This window comes from Mastomys coucha, unplaced genomic scaffold (assembly GCF_008632895.1).
Source record: "Mastomys coucha isolate ucsf_1 unplaced genomic scaffold, UCSF_Mcou_1 pScaffold22, whole genome shotgun sequence".
NCBI classification, from domain to species: domain Eukaryota; kingdom Metazoa; phylum Chordata; class Mammalia; order Rodentia; family Muridae; genus Mastomys; species Mastomys coucha.
The window spans coordinates 220,491,528-220,505,276 of NW_022196905.1; the positions used below are offsets into that span (position 1 = coordinate 220,491,528).

Genomic DNA, 13,749 nt, shown 5'->3' on the forward strand with positions numbered 1-13,749 from the left:
GAGTACTAAGAAAAGGAGGCTAAGGAAAATATTGCTAAGAGGGCATAAGAAGAGAATGGCTGAAAAGAGGGGGATAAGGAGAATAATTCTCTCCTGTCTTTGTCCTCAGCACTTATGCATCTTTCAGAGCACATGATCACATGGTAAAAAGTTCATCACAGTTTACCTATAAATTCAAATTATAAATCAAATAAGAAATTCACAACAGAGAATGTTTACATGTATACCAATTAGGAGTAATTATTTTGCTAAACATCCATCACCTGCCACAGCTCTAAAGGTTCATGGAATGTTAAAAAACATAACTAAATTATTAGTGCACCCAACCATTGGACAGAGGCAGCTGATCCCTGTTGTTGAATTGAGAAGGCTGAAGGAGGTTGAGGAGAAGGGTGATCCTGAGGGAGAACTAGCAGTCTCAATTAATCTGGACCCCCCATATCTCTCAAACACTGGACCACCAAACCAACAGTGTACACCAGCTGATATGAGGCCCCCAACACACATACAGTAAAGGACTTCCGGGTCTGTGTTCATACCGAGATGATGTGCCTAACCCTCAGGAGACTGGAGGCCCCAAGGAGTTTAGAGGTCAGGTGGGGTGGAGGGTGTGGGCATCCACGTGGAGACAGAGAGGTTTGGAGGGAGGTATGAAATGACGAGCAGTTGGAGGGTGAATTGGAGGGGCAGGGAATGGAATATGGATATAAAAAATAAATTAATTTAATAAAAATATTGGAAAAAGAAACATTAACCAAAGATCATAAAAAGGGGACTAATGATTTACTATATGTGCAAGGACAGTAGATAAATTATTGACTGGGTTTATCTATAAAAACTTCACTAATAATTCAGTTATGTTTTTTAATATGCCTGCCATTTCTTATCAAGGGTTGAACCCCATGAAATTTCCACTTTCCACATTAGCATGTCTATTGGTGTAGATCTTGTTCAGGTCGTGTTAATGAGATTACATAGGTGTAGTTTTGCCGACACTTCTTGGAGATCAATCTCAAGGCAAACTCCCTTTCTTCTCTGGTTCTTACAATCTTTCTTCCTCTTCTTCTCCCATGATCCTTTGCTGAGGAAGCTGTTGTACATGTATAACTTCGGCTGATTCTCACACTACGTGTTATCGGTATTTTGATCTGTTGCAATTTTCTGCAAGGGTCTCTGTCTGTTTCAAGGAGACATATCTTTGATGCAGGGTGAGACCTATATCTGTGGATGTCATGGATCTTAGAAGAGAACCCACAATGGTCTCTTTACCAAGCCAGCATAATTTCTATCTACATTCCAAACACTAACTCTTATAACCACAGATTGAACCAATTTAAATTGAGCCAATTATATCTGATTAGTTAGATTTTAGTGTACCCGACTTCCTCCACTTTGCTTGTTATGTTCCGTAGCAAAACTATCAGGTTATCTGCAGAATCAAGTGGTGTTGTCATTGTGGTTGAACTTTGCAACAAAAGTACAACAGAAATCTGTATACTCATACAAATATATATGGCTTGTACCTCTTGTAGATATGTCACATAGCAAAGCAGAGCTGGGCTACCCTCTATCCAAAAGGCAGCCAAAGAACTGTATTAGGACTGTAGATGGGGGGGCCTACAGAATTACCCAAAATAGCAAGAACTACCATTCTGGAAGATAGGACCATTCCAGGTCATCTCTTTAATGCACAAAATCCATTATTTGTTTTTACAGTTAATTTAAGAAGTTCATATTGAAGAACAGATAATTTATGAAATCCAATACTTTCTTTAAAAAGATACAATGCATATGCTGCCTATTAATTTTCTAACCCTGTTTTTTTTAATGACTTATAAGTGAAATGTTTGGATTCTATGTAGATTTCTAAGTAAAAATTGTTTCTTCTCCAAAGATGTCATTAATCTTAGTGGATAAACTTTACTTTTGTCACATCATGCCTATGATGAAATTGCCTTAGGCTATGTGTTCATTCAATGGAAGATAGTTTTTAGTTTTCTTTCACTCATAAAGGAAATTGTTGTGAGCAAGTATAATCTTCCCCAAGTATCAACTAATTCCCTGACATATGTAGGCTAAGTGGATAGTCTCAATTCAGAAAACTATTTTAAAAAATGTAGTTTTCTGTTAGTGCCTGCTATGAACATTACTGACCATTTAGCCTTTAGTTGTTAGTAAGTGGGAGTGTGATGCAGAATTAAAGGGGCCTATCAGCCTTGCCAATGCCCTTCTGGGATGCTCGGCAGTCTAGCGAATCATCAGCTAATCTGTTCAAAATTCTCAATGCCACTGGAATAAATTCTCATTTAAATTCAGGGATACTCTTATACTCTCAACTCCCCCCTCAGCTGAGAACAAAGAGCCTTGGCTGGAAGGTGTAGTGGGCAGGGGTCTCCACATGGTGAGCAGTCGTTCTCTTGTCAGGCTTTGCTGAACATTGGTCTGAAGCAGCTAATAGGGATCAAAAACATACATATAATATATAACAGATATATAATATATATATATATATATATATATATATATATATATATATATATATATATATTAAAATGTATTCTCGAGCATTGACAAAAAGATCCTTTGAGCTGTTGTGGGTTTCTTCCTCCTGGCTTTCTTTATACATTGCTGCAGTTCTCAGATGTTTGTGCTCTCTGCCTTGACACCAAGGCAGGAAATCTTCTGGAGTGTTCCCCCCCAGGCCATACCTGTGATATCCAGGGCACCTCTGATCAGCTGGGCAAGTGCAGTGGGCAGGGCAGGCTTACTTCTGTTCACTCTGATGTTTGCACTGGGCTTGTTGCTGTCAGGAATCTGTCATGTCCCTGCCTCCCTAAAAGATTTAACTTTTGCATTAAAAATAACTTAATAGAAGGCCTCTGCTCTCAGTCACTTGCACAGATAACTTCATGTTTGAAAGTCACCATGACGTTGTAGAGGTAATTTGGTAAAAGGGGCCAGTGAAGTGTTCTGCCCTCCTTAAAGGAAAAGAGACCAACTGCCAATTTATCACATCCAAATTTACTGTCCCTTTTTTCTGATATTAGTGTCCAAACATTTTATTTTTTATCCAAAATGAAGTAGGGGTATTACCACCCAGGTCTACTAGAAAATTATCACATATGGACTCCTTTCTTCTCCCAGCAAGGCTGGGCTATGTAGCACTGTGAGCTAAGAGAGAAGAACAGGGTGACCACTTTTTGTTGTAGCTGTCTCAAACAATTCCTAAAACATTTGACATCTTTGTCACATACAGTATTTCATTCATTATAGCAATACAGATTGCATATGAAATACGTCTTTGAAAAATCTCAGGTTTGCAGTGAGAATAAGTATAATATTGTCATATACTTCATCATAGGTATGAAACTTTTGCCAGAACTCTCACATTCAATTTAGCAGACATTGGCAGAGATGATACAGTGTATAAAATGTCATGTCAGTCACCAGGGAGGGTGGAGATGACTAGATAGCTTACAGACAATGAGTCAATGTAACCAAGGGATAATCTTCACTAAAGCCAAATCGTTTCCAGAAGAAGAGTCACAGTGTGGGGGCGATGGATTTTCCCCATATAATTTAGCTCTATGGTCTTACTGTTGCTGTTTTACTTCCTCCTAGGTGGCTTTTGACATGTGTGATACTGCATGGTTAAAGCATTAAGTTCTACACTAGGAAAAATGAAACATCCTGCACAACTCCTCCCTTGACAAAAAGAAATAAAATATGAATCTAATAGTGTTTTATATAGAATTAATTTAAAATGCATTATGTGAATAGCATTCTATGCAGTCCCCATGTAAAATGAAGTGTCATACATCATAAGGAGGTCTGCATGTGCAGAGAATGGGAGACCTAGCCCACCACACTTGAAAAATCATTTAGAGTATATTCAAATGACAGACCTGTCATCCAAGGGAAGTGAACAGAAAGAGAAAGTACATTTATTAATAATGAGGATTAAGTAGAAGCAGTTAGACTTGGGGCATCAATTGCAGCATTTAATAGAATAGGTTTTTTGTTGTTGGTTGGTTGCTTTGGTTGTTGTTGTTATTTTGGGCTTTTTGTTTCTTTGGCTTGTTTTGTTTGTTTGTTTGTTTGTTTTGTTTGTTTGTTTTGTTTTGTTTGAGACTACTTAGCTACTTAAATGGGTATGTCCTTCATTACTGATCATTCTTTGAGCCCTGTCTCAGACAGAAATATTCAGAGGAATTGACTATGATAAAAGGCTACTTGCTCACCTAAGCCACAAAGACTGCAGTGTTCCACAAAAATGGGTGCGTATAAGTTGTTACTTGACCATCCTCATGACACAGGCTTTGATGCCATATCACATTTACCATACCTAGGAACTTAAATGTGCTGCCACCACATATTCATGGTTATGCTTCATAGACACAGAAATTAATGTTAATCCTGAGCCCAGTTATCCATGCTTCATCAGGTTCTGGAAATGGCCTGTGTTTATGGAATGGAGAAATAAAGTGAGGTAACCATACAAAAGAGCATGAATGTACACACACACACACACACACATACACACACACACACACACACACACACACACACACACACACACACAAATACTCATTCCCCCACCCTGAAGAGGTCATCAAACAAACAGTATAAGCAATTCTGATTGATTAACGGACTTTCTAATATAATTGACTATTTCCCAGGCTCCTAAAGGAATGTGTAAGTTACTAACTTTAACCCCACTTAAAGTAACACTAGATTTTCTTGAACTCTTCACATTTATGTAAGTCACTTATATATGAGAGAATGCCGCGCATGCATCCTTTGAGGGCTGGGGCATGATTCTATTCTACCCAAGGTTTGGCTGTGGGTAACCGAAACCCTGGTTAGACTCATCTCCTTTGTCATTGTTCTTGCTCAAACACCTACTGTGAACTTACTTTATTTTCATTGTCTCCAAGCTTTAGAAAGGAAGCCAGGCTGTTCATGTCAGACTACTCTGCAGATCTCATTAAGTCAGGAAAGGCACATAAGTCAGAAAAGGCATACCACAATAGACTATTCTGTGTTATAGTATGTAGACTGCCGTGTTCTTCCTACCTGTGCTCTTTAACCACCAAAGAAGGAGCACATCAATCCTGGAAATCTTCAGAGTTCAGGAATAGCTAATAGTTCATGTGCTAGAGGGACATTTCTCAGTAAATTTGTGGTTAAAAGTACAATTTATTATTTTTAATTTTAGCAGTGGGGGATCATATTATATACCATTAGCATATTACTGAATAAGTGTTCCCCAAGGCATTATTTAAGGGATACTGATTTAGGTCAACTCCGTCATTTGTTATAAGGGACTTGGGTTTCCATTTTAGGTTCTGTTAGGTTCATAGCTCTGGCTAGTGGGACACAAGGGATTTAATTCCACATCTGATGATTGCAGATGGGCTTTTTCTTCCCATTTAGGCCATTATTCTGCCAGTGCTGTCTAGAACCCTCTGGTCAGAATTTAAAAGGATAGACTCTAAGCTATTGGCATTTTTAGTTCTATGTTGAGGATTTGCCTTTATGTTTGGTATATTTGTAGCTGGGAATTTGTTCTTAGCTCAGTTTCAACACATCTCATGGACATTCTTGAAAGAAAAGGCCACCAAAACAATCACATGACCACCTGATTCTGATCTCTAAAACTCTCTGATAGGAGGAGAAGGAAAGAACCAACTCCTGTATGTTGTCCTCTGGCATCCACATGTTCACACACATACATATACACATTAAAAATTTAATGTGCTGTCATATGGTATTCACTCTTTATTTTCTTAATAGTCATAAAATCAGAGATAGAGATACTTAGTTTTCATTAAACTATAGACTGGTTAGATGCATGAAGTATAAACAACACTTCAAAAGAAAATGAAAGAAAAGAAAACAAAAGAAAAGGAAGCCAGGCTGTTCATGTCAGACTACCCTACAGATCTCATTAAGTCAGGAAAGGCACATAAGTCACACACACAAATACCCACCTGCCCAGCACAATAGAAACTGTCCTCTGCAGCCTCGTGTTCCTTGCAGTGTCAACAGCTGAGATCTGGGATCTCTTGCTTATCTCTGCCACTCTGCTATGTGCAGGTACATGGGGGAATGTACTTTGAAGTGCAAAGTTTATGTGTGTGTATGTGTGTATGTGTGTATGTATGTATGTATGTATGTATGTATATGTGTGTGTATGTATGTGTACATATATGTTCGTATGTGGGGGTGTATGTATACTTTGTACTTCAAAGTACATTCCCTCATGTACCTGCGCATAGCAGAGTGAAAGGGATGTCTAATCATTCTGTCTTCCTTACTCTTCTTCCTCTATCCTTCATTTGGATACTTAAGAAATGCCATCTTGCATTTCACATTTGGGCACTTGTTGCATTTGGATGGCCTCCCAGTACACTAGCCTCTTCAGTCAGCATGTAATGGCTTATAATAAAGAGACCAGAATTCAGCTGAAAGCTCACTTAGATGAGTCTCTAGCTGTTTGGAACACTTCTATTTCATCACCCGCCAGAGGAGAATAATTAACACACATGTACTTTGTACCTCAAAGTGCATTCTCCCATTATCTCTAGGGGAAGGAAGTTAATATTTCTACTGTCAGTTTTGATGACAAAAAGATGTCACACTCCATGTAGAAAAGCTAGAGCGATGGATAGGATAATGATTGTTGTGCACTCTGAGATTCTCAGAGAATTATATTTCTGCAGGGTTCTAACAAATCCACTGATCCTTCCAGTCACACTTGGTTGTGAATTCTTTTCTATTATGTGAACAGATTTACAATATTCTTTTCTTCCATAACCTTTCTTTCTGTTTTGTGTATGCTCCTTCAGAGCTGTATTAACTTAATCACTGTTTTGTGTGATTATCAATTCTCTGATATTTTTTCCAAACAGAATTATATTTCCTTTGGGAATATTTTTATAGATGAGTTAACTTAAAACCATCATAAAAATAAGTTTTTTTTTATTTGTGGGGCATCATAAAAAAAGCAATAGGTATGTAAATATGTTAATTTTTAAGATATACATTTAGAAAATAAATATCTGGATTCGACTTGGATTAGTTCCTGGGTCTCTAATGGTTTTGTTTTCATTTGATATTATATCCAATAAGCCAAACATCTGTTAAAGATAACTAAAAATTAATTTCAGCTTCTAATTTAAAATCAAAGCAGGGAGGTTAGAGAGATAGCTCAGCCTTTGTTGCTTTCCAGAGGACCTGAGTTCAAATCCCCAATGCACACATGTTACTTCAAAAGAATCTGTAACTCCAGCTACAGAGAAATCCAGTGCTGGATTACAGAGAAATCCAATTCTGGCCTCTGAGGGCACCAGACATGTCCACAGTACACAGACCACACACAGGCAAAGCTGACACACAGGTAAGAGAAAAATAAATAAAATGATTAGTTCTAAAGGGGAACTAAAAATAACTTAGTATTTGATCTTTTACATAGTTATCCATTTGAAATCCCTTTGCTACTTAATATGAATAGTCAGTCCTTTAAACAGTCACTCATTAGTTACCATGACTCTTCTTTTAAAGCCATGAAGGTGAGACATTTAGCATTCAATCCATCTTTTTGTCCTATTTGTATCATCATTTTCCTCCCGGTTTTTCATCACTAAACTCCAGGAAGGTAGAAATGACCTTGGGATACCAATACAAGGAGAAGTAACGTTATCTTTACTAAGTAGGTCAAGATGGGTTAAAAAGAGAAGCCTGTGAACACTAATTAATTAGTACTTGGGACTGTCATTAATAAACTGCAAATATGAGTGTCTTAGCTTGCCAATTAAGAGGCGGCTTCAAGTCAAACGTGCTCCAGAAGAGGAATAAAATGTATGCATTATATATATTCAGTGCTTTTCTTTCTAATTTGGAGATTTTCAGTGTTCCATATTCATTCTAAGATTATCTATCTTTTACTTCATCTTTTTCTTCCCTAATGCCTAGAAATTATCTAGAAATCCCTGGAAGAATGACATGGTAAGATTTCACTTGCTTCTAAAGGACAATAAGCTAAAGACCAGGACTATTGGGAGGATTGGCTGATTGGTTATTTCTATGTCATCAGAAAGAGAAAAGGTAAAGAAGACCAAAAGGGACAGCCTTACCTCTGCCCCTCTGGGCTTCATTGTGACCTTCTGCTGTTGCTGGGGCTAGCAGAAAGGACATTAGTATCATCTCCAAAGCTGCATTCTCTCTTTCACCCCATTCTTGTTCCTGTCTTCACCTATTCCCCAACAGTCAAATCCTCTCTATTGTGGTTGTTGGTCACAATAGGGCACATGGAAGTCAGCCTGCAGGAAGGAGTTGCTCACCCATGTCCTTTCAGTGCTCAGACCTCTACTACCTGAACAGAAGCAAAAGCAATTATCCACGCTCTTCTGTCTGACTTCCAGAGCCCTGAGCTGGCTCTTCATGCACAGCCTCTCCTCGCTCAGACCCCCTTTGTCCAGCTAGCCCTGATTGCCACAGAAAGCCATCTCAGGCATAACAAGGAATGCAAGGTCAGCTGCTAAAGTACCATCGAGCAACAAAGAATCTCTCAGGCTTTTACAAAATGAACGCATGTTTTGGGATTGTGTAATCAAGCCATGAACTATTTCTATGATATTTTTAAAATGAGGAAAAAAAGGTTAATGTGTTATTATTTCATACCTCCTTTTCCAATAAAAACCATGGATCAAGTAGTATATGAAGAGGAGATTTTATAAAATTTTTAGTACTGTATCTGAAACATTTTGACAACTGTTTTGATGTATTTTCCCCTCTTTCTTCTGGGGATCAGTTTCATTTAAAAGGAAACTCTGGAAGTGTGAAGGCCAAAAGTGTTCGGCTCTAAGCAGGTTGGAATTTTGGTATTTGATTTCTTTATTTTTTTTTATCATTTTATTCATTTACATTTCAAATAATATCCCCCTTCCAGGTTACCACTTCATAAACCACCCATCCCATCCCCTACCCTTCAACTTTGCCTCTATAAGGATGTTCTTCCATATGTTCACCTACTCTGCCTCCCTGGTCTAGCATTCTCCTACACTGGGACATCAAGTTTCCACAGGACCAACCCCCCTCCACCACTGATGTCAGATAAGGCCATCCTCTGCTACATATTTATTTGGAACCATGGATCCCTCCATGTATACTCTGGTTGGTGGTTTAGTCCCTGGGAGCTCTGGGTGGTCCTGTTAATTGATATTGTTCTTTCTATGGGGTTGCACTCCCCTTCAGCAAATTCAGCCCTTCTAATGGAAATAGTGGGGCATCTTGTCTGTTCTCTCATGTCAATGACTTTTGGTAGAAGGAAGAATGGTCAGGAAGTGCTTCGGTGTCTGGAAACTGGCTTCAGAATTCATGCCCTGGCACCTGGGATAACTTAGCACAATGTCTGTTGCCATGGTCACCTAAACAGAACTTGCATGTGGCCTGAGCATTTCCTAGTTTATATTAGATTTATCATTATAGGGATAATATGGAAGGGTACAAACAGTAAAGTTCAAAGAGAATAATCAGATAGGAGTTATAGAGTCACTTACAACCTGGCCTCAGGAAATACAATTATTTCTGTCTTGCTCATTAGTCAAGATATAATTTCACCCTGATTAAGGTAAGAGGACATATACTCCAGCTTTCTAAGAAAAGTATGCCAAAGAATAAGGGTACAATGTTTTAGAAACATCATCTCAGGGTCAGCTGTTTGGCTTCTATTCAGAAATAATTGTATTTGTCTTTTCCATACTCTAATAACACTACATATTTATAAACAAAAGTCGCTGGTAAGTGACTATACCAGCCACTTTTGTTTATATATATATATATATATATATATATAAACATATATACATATGTATATATACATATATGTTTTGAAACATATATACATATGTATATATACATATATATGTGTATATATATATAGTGGGGGTATGTATATATAGTTTACACACACACACATATATACATATATATGTGTGTGTATATATATATATACATATATATATATATACATATATATATATATATATATATGGTGGGGGTGGGGGTGTATATACATCTTTTTAACCTAAATATCTTTGGTGGCAAGGGGGAGAAACCCTGACTCAAACTATCTTGAACAACAAAGGATATTTATTGATGAATGTCCCTGAAAACCCCAGCACTAAGGCAGGCTTTAAGAGAGGGCTAATTCAGTGTCTCAACAGTGTAAAGGAGATATCTTGGCCCCCACTTAATCCTTCTGTTTCCCTTACTGTATTGACATGATTATGCAGCTAGTCTTCTCATGACTTAAAATCCGTCAATGCAACACGCTCCCTAGCAGTGTAGTACCATCTGACCATGAGGTAATGAAGTGTTTCCCAGAGTTCCATAGTGTTACATGTGAGTTAACCCACTGAGAAGCATCATCCATTTCTGTTCACATATACACACTCTGCCATTGATTCTGGTCATTATTCGGTTTAGAACACTTGCTGCTGAAGGTACATCATTTGGTGAGCCACAGAAGACAGGTATAAAATGTAATTTTTTGCCTTGCTTGTTCTGTTCTGTGGGGAGCAGTAAACAGGTGTCCACTGGCTTGTGAATGGGATGGAATTTGTATCCAATGTGTGGGGAATTTGTTTGCTCTTCTGGATAGACCCTGGATATCTGGATATTCCGGTGAAACTGGCTTTCCCCAGAGCAATAGATACCTTCTTTTGTTTTTACTGTTGGAACAGGATTGAATAATGTAGCCTGTTCTGCCACAGTTTTTATTAATTGTAGTCTCTTCAGCTTGATGAAGCATGGCAGGGTTGCTATACTCATTTTACAATTGAGGAGATGGGGCACAGGGCCAAACAGCTCACTCCTGACCACATATCAAGCAAGGGTGGAACTGGCATTGAAAGTCATTTTCCTGGATTTATGACTCTGTTTCAAGAGACTTATGATAGTTTCACATAAAAATACTACTATAAATAAGAAAGATTTAGTTACTGGGAATCAATAACCCAGCATAAAGACTTTTGTAAAAAGAAAATATTAACAGATAAAATAAAAGCAGCCATTCTGACCTCTTCTTCTAGCTTTTCTTTTCTTATCTTTCCTTTTTTTTAATTAGGTATTTTCTTTATTTACACGTCATATGATATCTCCTTTCCCAGTCTCCCCTCCGTAAAAAGAAAAAAAAGTAAAAACAAACAAACAAACAAACAAAAACCCCTGTTCCCTCCTGCCTCCCCCTGCTCGCCACCCCACCTCTCCCGCTTACTAGCCCTGGCATTCCCCTACACTGAGGCATAGAACCTTCACAGGGCCAAGGGCCTCTCCTGCCCTTGATGATCGACTAGGCCATCCTCTGCTATACATACGCAGCTGGAGCCATTTGTCCCACCGTGTGTACTCTTTGGTTGGTGGTTTAGTCCCTGGGAGCTCTGAGGGTAGTAGTTAATTCATATTGTTGTTTGTCTCTAGCTTTTCAATGTGTAAGTTTTACTTCCTTTGAGAAAAAATAATCCCTTGATATCATTATTTTATATTTTCAGGTATATTTTAATATGTACATATATAGTTTCTAAAATCTGAGTACTTGGGATTGGCTAACGTGTGACAGAGTTGCTCCCAAGAGCAATTCTTCCTCTCTCAGCAGAGGTTGCCAGTAGCTCTTCTCTTAGGGGTAGGGTCTTGGGAGTGTCCCCCAACAACTTTGTCATGTCCATTGGTGTGCCCATTATATTCTTCTTGTTTAGTATATCATATTTTTGAGATCTCATGGGTTCATGGCTGACCTGCAGCCTTTTGCCATGTTCCAAAATCTCTTTTATAATGCTCAGAATATAAAATCCCATGTCAAAAATGAAAAAATATCATTTTAGTAAATATAAATGTTTTGTTCTGAATATGTTGGCCCATTGTAAAAATACCAGAGTTGTTTTTAAAACCCTACTAATTGTGTAAACACAAATAAGATTTGGGGGCAAATTCTAGAGTTCCTAGAAGCTCAGAGGCTAGTTAAAAATCTTCCTTTTTTGGAAAAATATACTACTCGTTGTGCTAGGTGATGTTAGTTTTCTATAACAAAAGAACTCAGATAAGAAATCTACAAAAGAAAAGTTTTACTTTGACTATTCTAGGTGCCTTGGTTAGTTGATGTCACTGCTTTGGGTTTGCAACAAGTCAGACTGTCATGGTGGAGAAAAATGCCATTATAGCAAAAGAAATGAAAGAGAAAAAGGCTAGCATCCCAAAGTCTCCTGTGAGAGCAACACTCATGCCTTAAGCTGTCTCCAGGGCTCCAAGTTCTCAAGGTGTTACACTTCCCAAGCACTCTCTAGGAATCATGCATTTACTATGTGGCTTCTGAAGGACAATCAACACCTGAGTCATGGCACACGGATGATGTGAAGCTGCTCTAAGCCAGGGCTTTGTAGGGTCTGTGTTAGTGCTGTGTTCTTTTGGTGGGTTGCAACTAGGAGTTTTAAATAGGCAGAACGTAAACAGGGTGTACTATATACCCTAGGATTAAATGTTATTTCACAAAAGATTTGTTACAGAGCAGATGTGTGTATGTATCTGCAATATGATCGTTCCATGACATGTTACATTAATTAGTAATGGAAATATATTTAATAATTAAAGACTTTACATGAAGGAAGAAAATTTAGTGAATTAATATAGAAATAATGAAATAGCCATGATAGTCAAACTAATATATCTATTATTTACATAGTTGCCATGTTCTTTGTGAGGTTGCAAATATATAATAAAGTGTACATTAATTAATTACCTGCATTCATTCAGTATTACAGATTCAGTATTTGTTATATTGCATTAAAGTAGACATAATGTTTTACATTGCTTTAAAAATGGTTGCAATGTACTTTAGTGGTATGTATTTAAAAGAATCTTTGGGACCTTGAAGATGTCCCATATAAATATATATGTATATGTGTATGTGTATATGTATATGTAGAAGAATACCCATTTTATTCTATACTCATGACACCTGAAATGACATGTGATCATTTTTAGCGAGGGTGTCTCTTCCCAACCTTTTGTGAGTTTTTTGTGTACATGCATTGCTGTAAATTTCACCGAGATCCGCCCCCCTCTATTCTCTGGCAATGGTTCAGGACCTACTCAAATAGGCTGTTTGGCTAATGTTTGGTACAAACTTAGAAATGGCAAACTCTCATCTCTATTAAATCAAACTGGGTTAGTTTTGTGATCGGAACCAGGAATATCTGGTTTGTGTCTTCCATGTAATTGGATAACTGGACAAGGTCTTTAGTTCTTACATATCTTCTGTTTATTAGCCTTAGTCGAGGATTTCAGGAATTCTCCATGTCTTAGATAATGAACTCCCATTGCATAACAGATCCAATACTCCTTTTAGGAGCATTTTGTTCCCTTCATTGAATCACATCTTGTCAAGTCTCAGGAACATTTGGCTCATAATCGCATGTTGCCTTCAGCTGTAATGTACAGCTGTAGGCCATTTGTTACCCATGGTTTAATTGTTAGTATGCAGATATCTGAGCAGCAGCACATTCCTGCTCCCACTTTCTTCTTGTCTGCCATTTGCTGTCGCCTGTGCTATCTTCCTTCTCTGTCACACCTGTGCTCCTTGACAGCAATGGCTCCTCCTTTTTCTGTAAGAAACACTTTGCAATGCCTTGCTACAGTTTCCACTGTTGGATTGGGAAGACGCCTCTGCCATCGAGAAGAAGACTTCACAGA

The 13,749-nt window shown here is 38.0% G+C and overlaps 1 protein-coding gene across 23 annotated transcripts in view; it reads left to right on the forward strand.

Moving 5' to 3' along the window:
* Inpp4b (inositol polyphosphate-4-phosphatase type II B) overlaps positions 1-13,749 on the forward strand; it is a 752,337-nt gene that overhangs the window by 684,860 nt on the left and 53,728 nt on the right. The gene's annotated exons all lie outside the window — the stretch shown is intronic.